The sequence below is a fragment of the Triticum dicoccoides genome, chromosome 3B (genome assembly GCF_002162155.2).
Source record: "Triticum dicoccoides isolate Atlit2015 ecotype Zavitan chromosome 3B, WEW_v2.0, whole genome shotgun sequence".
NCBI lineage: Eukaryota > Viridiplantae > Streptophyta > Magnoliopsida > Poales > Poaceae > Triticum > Triticum dicoccoides.
In genome coordinates, this window is record NC_041385.1 from 518405772 (window position 1) to 518416186 (window position 10415).

The 10415-nt window shown below is 43.3% G+C and overlaps 1 pseudogene; it reads left to right on the forward strand.

The window, feature by feature from the left end:
* The first annotated feature begins 1569 nt into the window (after nt 1-1569).
* On the forward strand, nt 1570-4085 carry LOC119276847 (annotated as a pseudogene).
* The last annotated feature ends 6330 nt before the right edge of the window (nt 4086-10415 follow it).

Genomic DNA, 10415 nt, shown 5'->3' on the forward strand with positions numbered 1-10415 from the left:
GAGGTCCATCCTCACATAAATGTGCCTTTTTCAATGGAAATGATTATCTTAGCTTCCTGGGGTATTTGGATCACCAGTAATAACTTCATCTTTCAGAACATCCCTCCCACTTTCCAAAGATGGAAGGCCACATACTTTGCTGAGTTGGAATGGTTAAAGTTTAGGATCAAATGTAAATATGCTGAGATGTATAATACCTGGCTAGACAACTTGTTGTAGCTTTTTTCTCTTCTCTTTTCAGCCTTTTCTTTTTAGGTTAGGGTAGGCTTCCTTTCTGGCTTAGCTCAAGCCTTGTAAGACTCTTTTTGATTTAATAAAAATTGTTGTTGTTTATACTTTATAGTAAAAAAACTTACCAGTAACAAAGGTAGGAGAAGTAGCAAACTTAGAATCATGTTTCCTTCTCTCCATCATAGATTTTTCTTTCAGCTTACTTGGTAGTTTCTTAATATCATCTCTATCATTACAAGCAAGAAACTCTGTAGCTATCTCCCTATCCATAACATAACAATCATGTATCTTAGGCAGTTCAACCCTAGTAGGAGAGCTATGCATAATAGGTGAGTCATAGTTTTCGTCAGTTTCAACATTTACTTTTATTGGGACTAGGACTAGGAATATGTAGGATGAGTAAAATCTCTTAAGCTAATGCATGGTGAGTTTGATGCATCTCAAATATCTTGAATGGTATGCAAATTAGGTTCTCATAATGAATAGTAGATGTTCATTTCTTTAAGGCAGATTTCATCCTTTTCTACTCTTGTTGCGTCATCTCCTTGCCAATAGGGATTGTAAGCGGACGGCGTCCCCATGTCCACGATCGTCCGCGAAGAGAAAAAATTAAACTAACACGGTTATTAAAAGCAATGAAGATTAATGCAATCTTTGCTTCGCAAACTGTCAAAGACAAGCAAACGGTTATTAACGGATGTTCTCCAAAAGTTAAGAAATGGAAGTTGTTTTAAGTTTGCCCTAATTTGGGTTTTTTTGTTTTTATTTTCGGCCTACCAGTTCTTTTTAGTAATCTTTCAACCTATCAGTTTTTTTTCCTGTTTGAGTAACCTTTCGGCCTACCAGTTATGCATGGGTCGAAACCAGCCCCCCCCAAAAGGTAAAGCCCGTTTCATCTAATCCAATGCCAGCCCAACGGGAATCTATTCCTAGGTTTAGTCGTGGTACTAGTTTTTCTCAAAAAAGAAGTCATGGCACTAGTAGAGGCCATGTTTTATGAAGAAAAAAAAGGCACAGCCCCTTTTCTTTAATACTGTAGTACTCCCTCCGTTCTAGAATATAAGGTGTATTGATTTTCGTGCAAGTCAACCACTTGAATGTTTAACCAAGATTATAGAATAAAATAACAGCATCTGCAATACCTAATCGATAAAATATGAAACTACTTCTCATAATGAATCAAATGATATAAATTTTGTATTATGAATATTCATATATTTTTCTAAAAATTCGGTCAAATATGCACTCGTACGTTCGAAAAAACAAATACACCTTATATAAAGGAAATAAAGGGAGTATATAAATAGCCTCATTAGAAGAGAAACCCTAACTGACCCGATCACCTTTTGGCAGGCCTCCGCCAGCTCAGGTCTCCTCGACCGCGGGGCCGGCGACAACCACTCGCCGCCGCGCCCTTGTCTCCTCCGTCCAGGGGTATGTCCTTTTGTTGGGCTCACGGGATTCCTTGCGTGATCTTGCTAGAAAGGAAGGGGGTCGATTTCGGTCTGTATTCAGATCCCAAGCGGACTCCAAAAGGAGCCCTTTCTATTCAATCCTCATCCTGAGGGAGATGCTCTAATCAGGATCGGAACTGGAATTCCTGCCATAAATCCATAGATAAAAAGGCAGGCCTTCCTTTGTGTAATAGAGAGGAGAAAATGAGCTAGCAAAGTTTGTTTATGTCCCGAGATGTAGTCATGTAGTAGTTATTAATCAGGATGTGATCGAGTCGTCCAATTGTTGTGCCACCGTTGTTAGCGGACTAGCCGCAGGAGATTTTGACTTCTTTAATCCATCTAATAAGGCTATCCCTGGCCAATGGGAGAATTTGCGGAGATGGAAAACAATAATGTAAGTTTTTTCCTCTATATATATATGCTTTCTCCTCCTTTGTTCATGTCCACGAGGCTCATTTTCTTTCCTCGATTAATGTGATGCAGAAAGCCACAGCTCGCCGCCGTGAAGCAGCTTCTGCCGAAGCCGAAGTTGATAGGCTTAGCAAGCTGCCCGATCACATTCTACTCAACATCCTGGAGAGGGTTGGCACGCTAGATGCCTTGAGAACCTGCATCCTCTCCAAGAGAATGCTCAGCTTCCCCTCATGCTCTCGCTGCTTAACATAGACATTGGTTCCCTTGCGCGTTACATCAAGCCCAATGTCGACACCATTGATCGTATTTTTCAGTACAACATTGCCGTGGCTGCTATCACAGACAAGGTCCTGAGTGCGAGGAATCCCGAGATCCCCATCCGCAAGCTGAGGGTCAGGTTCTGTTTGAGGCCTGATGAATGTCTCTCCATCAGTCAAGCCGTCGCCCGCGCCATGGCAACCCACAAGAAGCTCGACGTTGCTGAGTTTGTGGTCCTCACGGAGAAGATTTGTATGAAATGCACTGAAGACCATCTACTCTGCTATGCCAAGCGCTTCAATACTTGGATTGGTGATTGTCCAGTTGTGTTTGCTGGTCTCACGCATCTGTGGCTGCGCAATTTGAGGTTTGGTGAACTGGACATCCCCAATATCCTCACCACCTGCAAGCGGTTGGAATCTCTGCGTCTCACCTATTGTGACGCAGGGGTCTGTTCCGTGCTTCAAGTAGAACATGCTCAACTTGTTGAACTCCACATCGACTATGGGGAATTTGAAGCAGTCCATCTCAACTGCCTACCGAAACTCCAACGTGTCAAATATGTTGGTTGGTCTTACCAAGAAGATCCCCTGATTTTTGGTTCTGTCCCGCAGCTTTCAAAGCTAACCCTCGAACAAGTTGGTGTTAACTCGACTAGTCATATCCAGTTAAGTCAGCTCCTTGCTAATGTACCCTGGATAAGCGACCTCCGTCTTGATTTTAAAAGTGAAAAGGTACTCACTAACCGCCATCTATATATGTTTCATTTCTTTTAATTGCTTATAATAGTAAATACTCCCTCCGTCAGGAAATACTTGTCCATTTCTCGGACAAGTATTTCCGGATGGAGGGAGTACTAACTTAAGTGACTCTTTTTCTAGCTCTTGAGGCTGTAATGTAATTTATTTGCACAATTGTTATTAATTTGTTTCTTGTGTGCCATGCTAGATTTGGGTTCTACCTGAACACCCCAAACTGCTTGCGCCTGTGCTTGGCAAGCTACAGATTGTGAATCTGGATAATCTTCCTCAAGGATGCGATATTGCTTGGACCATGTTCATTCTTGAAGCTGCAAGCTCCCTAAAGGAGCTATGCATCATGGTGTGGGATCATTGGTGCAAAATGGAGACAGACAAGGATGTCCGTAAGGAACTTGGTTACTGTGAGAAAGCAAATGTGGAGTGGCAACCATCCACAGTTCATTTTAAGCACAAGAATCTGGTTAAGCTCACCGTCTACGGCTTCCAACCTGAGGACAACTTTGTGCGATACGTTAGGCGCATGATGGAAATTGCAGTGAACATGAAGGAGATATCTCTGTATGATTGGAAGGTGTGTAAGCGCTGCAGGGACTTGGATCCCAGTATCAAGGCCTGTCCTTCTCAGTATCCACGGACCAGTGAGGAGAAGGATATGTTGAGGGAGGAGATCACTAAGGAGTTGCCGATGGCTTCGCCTGCCATGATTCACTTCAGGTCCTAATTAATAATTGAAGAATAAGATGCATGGCGTCATCACTAAAATCTAGAGTCCATGTAAATCATTAATGGCATATATACTCTAATTTATCATCTATGTAGCTGCAAGGAGTTCCTGTGGTCCCTCCATAATTCAGTAGTCACTGCATTTGTATTTTATTTATTTATCCCTCAACTGTAGCCTGTACTGATGCCTTAGGGCGAAAATAATTGTTAATAAATGTTTTGAATATCATGATATTTATCTGTGGCATCTCTTACAAGTTTGATAGGTTTTTAGAGAAATTTATCTTACAAGTTGTAAACCAACTGATGCACTTGTGTTTTCTGTTTGCTCTATGTTATACCCATTATGGCTACGGTGTTCAAATGTGTTAGCCTGATGCGTACTAAGTCCTTTTTACTTGTAGTTGACCCAGCCAGACCTCAGATCTCCATTCACAAAACATGTGGTGAAGTGCAGTAGTGGCATGAGAAAAGTTTGTTAGATCTATGTCAGAAGTCAGAACCATGCTTAACTCCTGAGGTGTTTTTTTCCTAGCTTTATTATTACTATAGTTGTGTGGAGTGCTGCTGCATGTGTTTATCACTTATTTTCCTACAGTAGCATGAATATGTTTTTCTCTGGGTCTTAGGTAGAAATGTTGTGTGTGCCTCATTATTGTCATCTTGGTTTTTTCTATTTTCGAGGATTGTGTTGTACTATCAGTCATATTCCTTTCGGTAAATTACACTTTGGATCAGGTATTTTGACCCGCGTTGCAGTTCTGCCACTGCACTTTTGATTTGCAAGTACAGGTAAGACGAGCGATAATTTTGCCACACTAAATCTATTTAAAACAAGATATTACAGATAGTTTGGCGCCCTGAATTTGGAGTTAGGAAGTTCCTTCCCTTTTTTTTCCCAGGATGGGTTCCATGAAGCTGGCCTAGAAGCTGAATGCTTTCTGGAGGCTGGGCCAAGCATGGTATGCTCTTCATTTCATTTCCTTCTTGAGCCCTTTAGTCTTGAGATTCCTATCATGTATGTGGTGTGGAAACTGGAAGCTTGTCTGACTTTAAAGAATTGATTGATCGTGCTTGTCCTGTTCCTGCTGTTAGTTTACTACTACTAGTCTCAAATATGAAAAAAAAGGAGAAGGTGATCTTTTTATTTATTTGAATACCAAAATTGAATTGCTAGAGCTAGACGCTATATGTGGTAGTCAGAAACGATCATACTTAAGCGTGATTGCTCATCAACACCGCATTAGTCGAATGCTGGTCAAAGTAGCAGAGATGGGCCAAGGATAAGGGTCTAGTTATTAGTTCTTGTCGTGTACTAGGACAATGTATTGGCAGTCCCTTCTGAGAATCACTTGGAAAATATTGTCTCACATGCATGTACCAAAATGTAATATTGACACATGTACGTGCAATCAAGTGTGCATATGTTAAGGGAAATTAGCTAGCTCATAAATGGTTCTTGGAGAAATGGGAAACGTTTGAAGTTACCAACCAACAGCAGCAGCAGGCGAATATGAGATTTGATCTAAGGTTTCTACTAGTGTCGATTGTGCGAGGCTATCTTCCCAGGCCCAAGTTGAGTCAGTCGTAGCTCCCTGCCAGGGACGATCGCCGTCAGCTCACCCCCTCTTCAGCTATAGCAGTGTAGTCGTGGTGGAGGTGTGCCGCAGATTCTGACGGCGAGATGGGTGCGGGAGGGTGAGAAAATGCTGGACCAAGAGCTCTAGGCAACCTACATGACCTCCCAGTTGCTAACCTCTACTCCCTAAGGTAAGCTGGCACTATATATATCGCTTGTATGAATTTCTGCTCTTGGTAGTTAGCTTGCAACCTCAAATAATTGTCATAACTTGTGGTCGTTGCTTGAGGCTTATTAATGCTACTTGTGTTGTGATAGTTGCTGAAGATTATTAATGTTGCTTAACATTCCATTCTATGTTTCTAACCATTCTTGGGCACTTATATCTGCCAGCAGCCAACTCCTGTGTACAAGTGACCTTGACTAGCGCCCTCTTCAAGCTGCTTGCCATTGGCCACTCGGCACCTGCCCTCCTATGTCACACAGATTTGTTTCTGTCAAAGAGGTGCTCTGGAACATAACAATAGTTTTTTTTATGCGTAACTCTAATGCGTATGGTGCCTCCTGATTCCAATTAAGTTTCATAAAGTTGAGCTCCAAACCAGCTTAGTTGGTTTTTACTGCAACCTGCAAATTAAGCTGTCCATCGACCAATTTTAAGTTGCCTAAAATTTCTATTTCAGAAATTAAGTTGCATAACTCCAATGCCTTGGATTTTTAAGCAACTCAATAGTATGTCGGGCATCACTTGTGTTAGTAACTTGAAGCAATTAGGTGATTTCTTTTTGGCAGTGTTGGGTGATTCAGTTTGTGACACACAAACTCTGGTTACTATACTGCATCAGGAGAAGAGTAGACCAATAAAGAAATGTGCTGTTAAGGTGACTGACAGCAAACCAATAGATTCGGCTGACTTTGTGAACATGTTATTTTACGGAATGTCACACCTAATTTCTGCAAGATATGGCTTTGCTGGACTGAGTATTATTATCACTTATTTGCTGGTGTTCATATAGCACATTTGCTGATTTTGTGTCTGTATATGTGTGTGTGTGCTTCCTTTTAATTAAACTGACAAAATTGTTGTAAGCATACTTCTCATCCAACTACCAAGGATCACATCATTATTTGGGTCTAGCTTTTTATCTTTTAACTACTTACAGTAAATAACTAATGCAAAAACGTAGAGGACAAGTAAAACAAAGCAATGCTATTGTTACACAAGTTCTGAACACATTGCATTTTTTTATAGAAACAAATGGAGTACAAGGTGACACCACTATTTTCTGCTCACACCAATTGACTTATGAAGCAGAAGGCATCCAGCTGCTACCTGCTGGAGAAGTACAAGGTGATGGAGGGCATGGAGGAGCGAGCAGCACAAGGTGCTCAAGCGCAAGCTGTGCGCCTTCCTGGACATCATCGCTGATGCCAAGCAGGCTGGGTCCCACAGAGATGGGGCCATGGCCTGGCTGGAGGAGGTCAAGAGGGTGACCTCTGAGGCAGACGGCGCTCCTGCTCACAACCGCAAGGCTAAGAAGATTGGGCACAACAGCAAGCTCGGCTTCGATGCAGTGAAACTCTTTCCAACCCACAACCTTTTTGTTTTCCGCGACAAGATGGGGAAGAAACTGTGCAGGCCATTGAGGTCCTTGTGACTGAGATGAATGCCTTTGGGTTTAGATATCAGCACCAAGCACGGGCATCCAAGGACTGGAGGTAGACAGATCGTGTTATCTTGGATCCAAAGGACATTATCAGCAGATCACGAGACCAAGATACTGGGAATATTGTTGATATGCTACTTGGTGAAGCTAACAATGCAGCGCAGCTCACTTACAATGAAGCTGAAATTCAGAAGCATCTTGAGTTGCTGATCATGTACTTCCAATTGCAAATATATGTTTATTGTATATATGCTACGCTTGCTGCGAGAGAATATTTTCTTGTTTACCACTCCTTTCAGACTATCTGTGGCAGATGTTTTATTTTTTTCCCTTTAGATTCAACATATTATTAATTTCTTGTGCTACATTCTTTTGGTCAGGATTATAGCTGCTGTTTCATGTGTTTGCTCAGAGAATATTTTCCAATGAAAATGATTGCAATGTTAACCATGGACCAATTTTCCTGCAGTTGGTTTGGTTAATGTGAGGTTGTTTTTTCTTTTTCTGTTTGAGATGGAACCATATTTATTACATTAACCAAAAAGCTCAGCAACATCGCTGGCTACCAATTCATGCACGAATTCAGGGGCACCGTCCGGCCATACGGCTGGGGATGAGAGACCTGATCATGCACCATATACTCCCTCCGTTCCTAAATATAAGTCTTTGTAGGGATTTCACTAGGTGGACTACATACGGAGTAAAATGAATGAATCTACACTTAAAATGCATCTATATACATCTGTACGTGGTTCATAGTGAAATCTCTATAAAGACTTATATTTAGGAACGGAGGGAGTACATCGTAAGAGCGTCTGCAACTTTATTACATACCCTCAGGCAATATGAAATGGGAAAGACATTAAAGTTTAAACAAGCAAAATATTTAATCTCCTTCTAGGATCCCATTTATAGCCAAAGCTTGGTCGTCCGCACGGATCGTCTGTCTCAACATGAACTTCTGAGATGCTCCAAGCCTGGGCAAATTGCAAGCTTCGGAAACACTAGATGTCCCGTTGCGCCGATGGCGCAAAGGGCGAGAGTGAAGCGAGTTTTCAAACCATTCAACTTAGAATATTCAGAGACAGATCATTAAATAATTTTTAAAGCATAAGAAAATAGATATTTAGAAATTATGTTCATACATAGCGTTATATGTTACATTTAAGGTAGTTTCATATGCCAAAAGAAAGGCTTGAGATAAGTTCATGATAAGCAAAGCTACATAGGCAGAGATATACGACGCATTTGGTTCGGAGGGATCACCGCAACTTCCGATTACATTGCCTTCCGAAACGGCATCCGTCGTTTGGTACGCCCACCACGTATTCCGTAGCCGCGTCTTCTGATTACGTGAGTTCCCAAAATCGAAAACGCCCAACCCAAGCTGATTAGGAAACCGGAAGTCAGAGCCTCGAACCAAACAATTCATACATGGGGACCGATAGGCGTCGGCGCGCCGGTGCTAGTTTCGGCCGGTCAGCTCTGAGCCGTCAGATGCGCTCCACTGTAGCCGTCTGATCTCTATCCATTTCCTCACCGATTCGTCCAAAACATACGACGGGGCGCACATTGACTTCGAGCCGCCGACTGCTTCCACGTTCGTCTGTACTGTTGGTGCCTCGCCGCAGTCCACACGCGTCCGGTGACTCATGGCGCCGCGCCGCACCGCCGCGGCTGCAGTACCCTGACCAACACGGTGGTGGCCTCACAGTGCAGCACCCGCATCGGCCCTCAAACCAGCTCGTCACGGCCTCCATTGTAGCTCCTCCTCGACCTGTTGGTCGCCACTCTCCACCATGCCGACTGTTGTGCCACAATCCTCGTCGTCGCCTTCACAACACTGTTGGATCCTCTGGACCGGATTGGGCTAGTTATTCCGGTAAACCTACCTTCACTTGTGGCTCGAGGAGGTCCCTGTGCCGGCCATGGTGCTGGTGATGGCAGAGAGTAGTGGTGGCGGTGCTTCCCGTCAGCACTGCACTAACCCTGGATCGGTAGGGGATGTAGGTGGGGTGTATGGCATCGCGACGAACCTCGTATTGTGAGCCGCGCCCCCACCTCTTTATATAGTGCAGGTGACAAGGGGCCGTCAACCATAGTGGGTTGAGCGCCCCCAATCAGGGCGCGGATCTAAGGGCCCGGTGGGCCGTTGGGCCCACACGATGGAGATCATCCTAACATTCTCCCCCTTGATCTCAACTTTTACTTTTGACCTTATATGTTTACTTTACACGTTTCATAATAGATCAATGCATAGAACATGTTTCATCATCACGGCTGAATTGCCGACAGAATCAGACAGCCACAACGTACCTTTCTATTTTGAAACAAATTCTTTAACCTTGGGCCCTTTTATTGTCCGGAAATCTTAGACTATACCATAAAACCCATGTCGACTGTGTGTTCGCCGACCACGCTGGGCGGTAAGCCTTTAATAAGCAGATCTGCAAACACTCGTCTATTGCTTTTATGCTTCAAGCATTTCTACATAATTTCAGACTTTCTCCTTTACAACGCATAACTCTGTGTCTGTGTGTTTGGCATCAACACTTGACTCGTTGTCATAGGAGCGAAAAACTTAAAATGGTTATCGCTGTTATAAACCATTATCAACTCCAGGTACATGTGTCACGCCCAATATGCGACCCTATCCAAAAGGAACTCGAAGGTCCCACCAAGGATAGACCCGCATATTGAAACGCTTTTGCAAGGTGGATATCATTACATCAACATCACATAATAGATGGGGATACATACATAAGGCATACAATGCCACACGAATACAACATCACAATACATCAGAGCATCATCCGACTACGGATGAAACACAAACAGAAACTCAAACGACATCCACCATGCTAGCCCAGGCTGCCGACCTGGAACCTATCCCCTGATCGAAGAAGCAGAAGAAGAACTCCAATACAAGCAAACATCGCCCTCGCGTCATGATCATCGCATAACCTGTACCTGCAACTGTTGTGGTAGTAATCTGTGAGCCACGAGGACTCAGCAATCCCATTACCATGGGTATCAAGACTAGCAAAGCTTAAAGGGAAAGGAAGGGGTAAAGTGGTGAGGCTGCAGCAGCGACTAAGCATATATGGTGGCTAACATACGCAAATAAGAGCGAGAAGAGAGCAAAAGGAACGGACGTGAAGCTAGCAATGATCAAGAAGTGATCTTGTACTCCTACTTACATCAAACATAACCCAGAAATCGTGTTCACTTCCTGGACTCCACCGAGAAGAGACCATCACGGCTACACACGCGGTTGATGCGTTTTAGTTCGGATCTGGTGTCAAGTTATCTACAACCGGACATT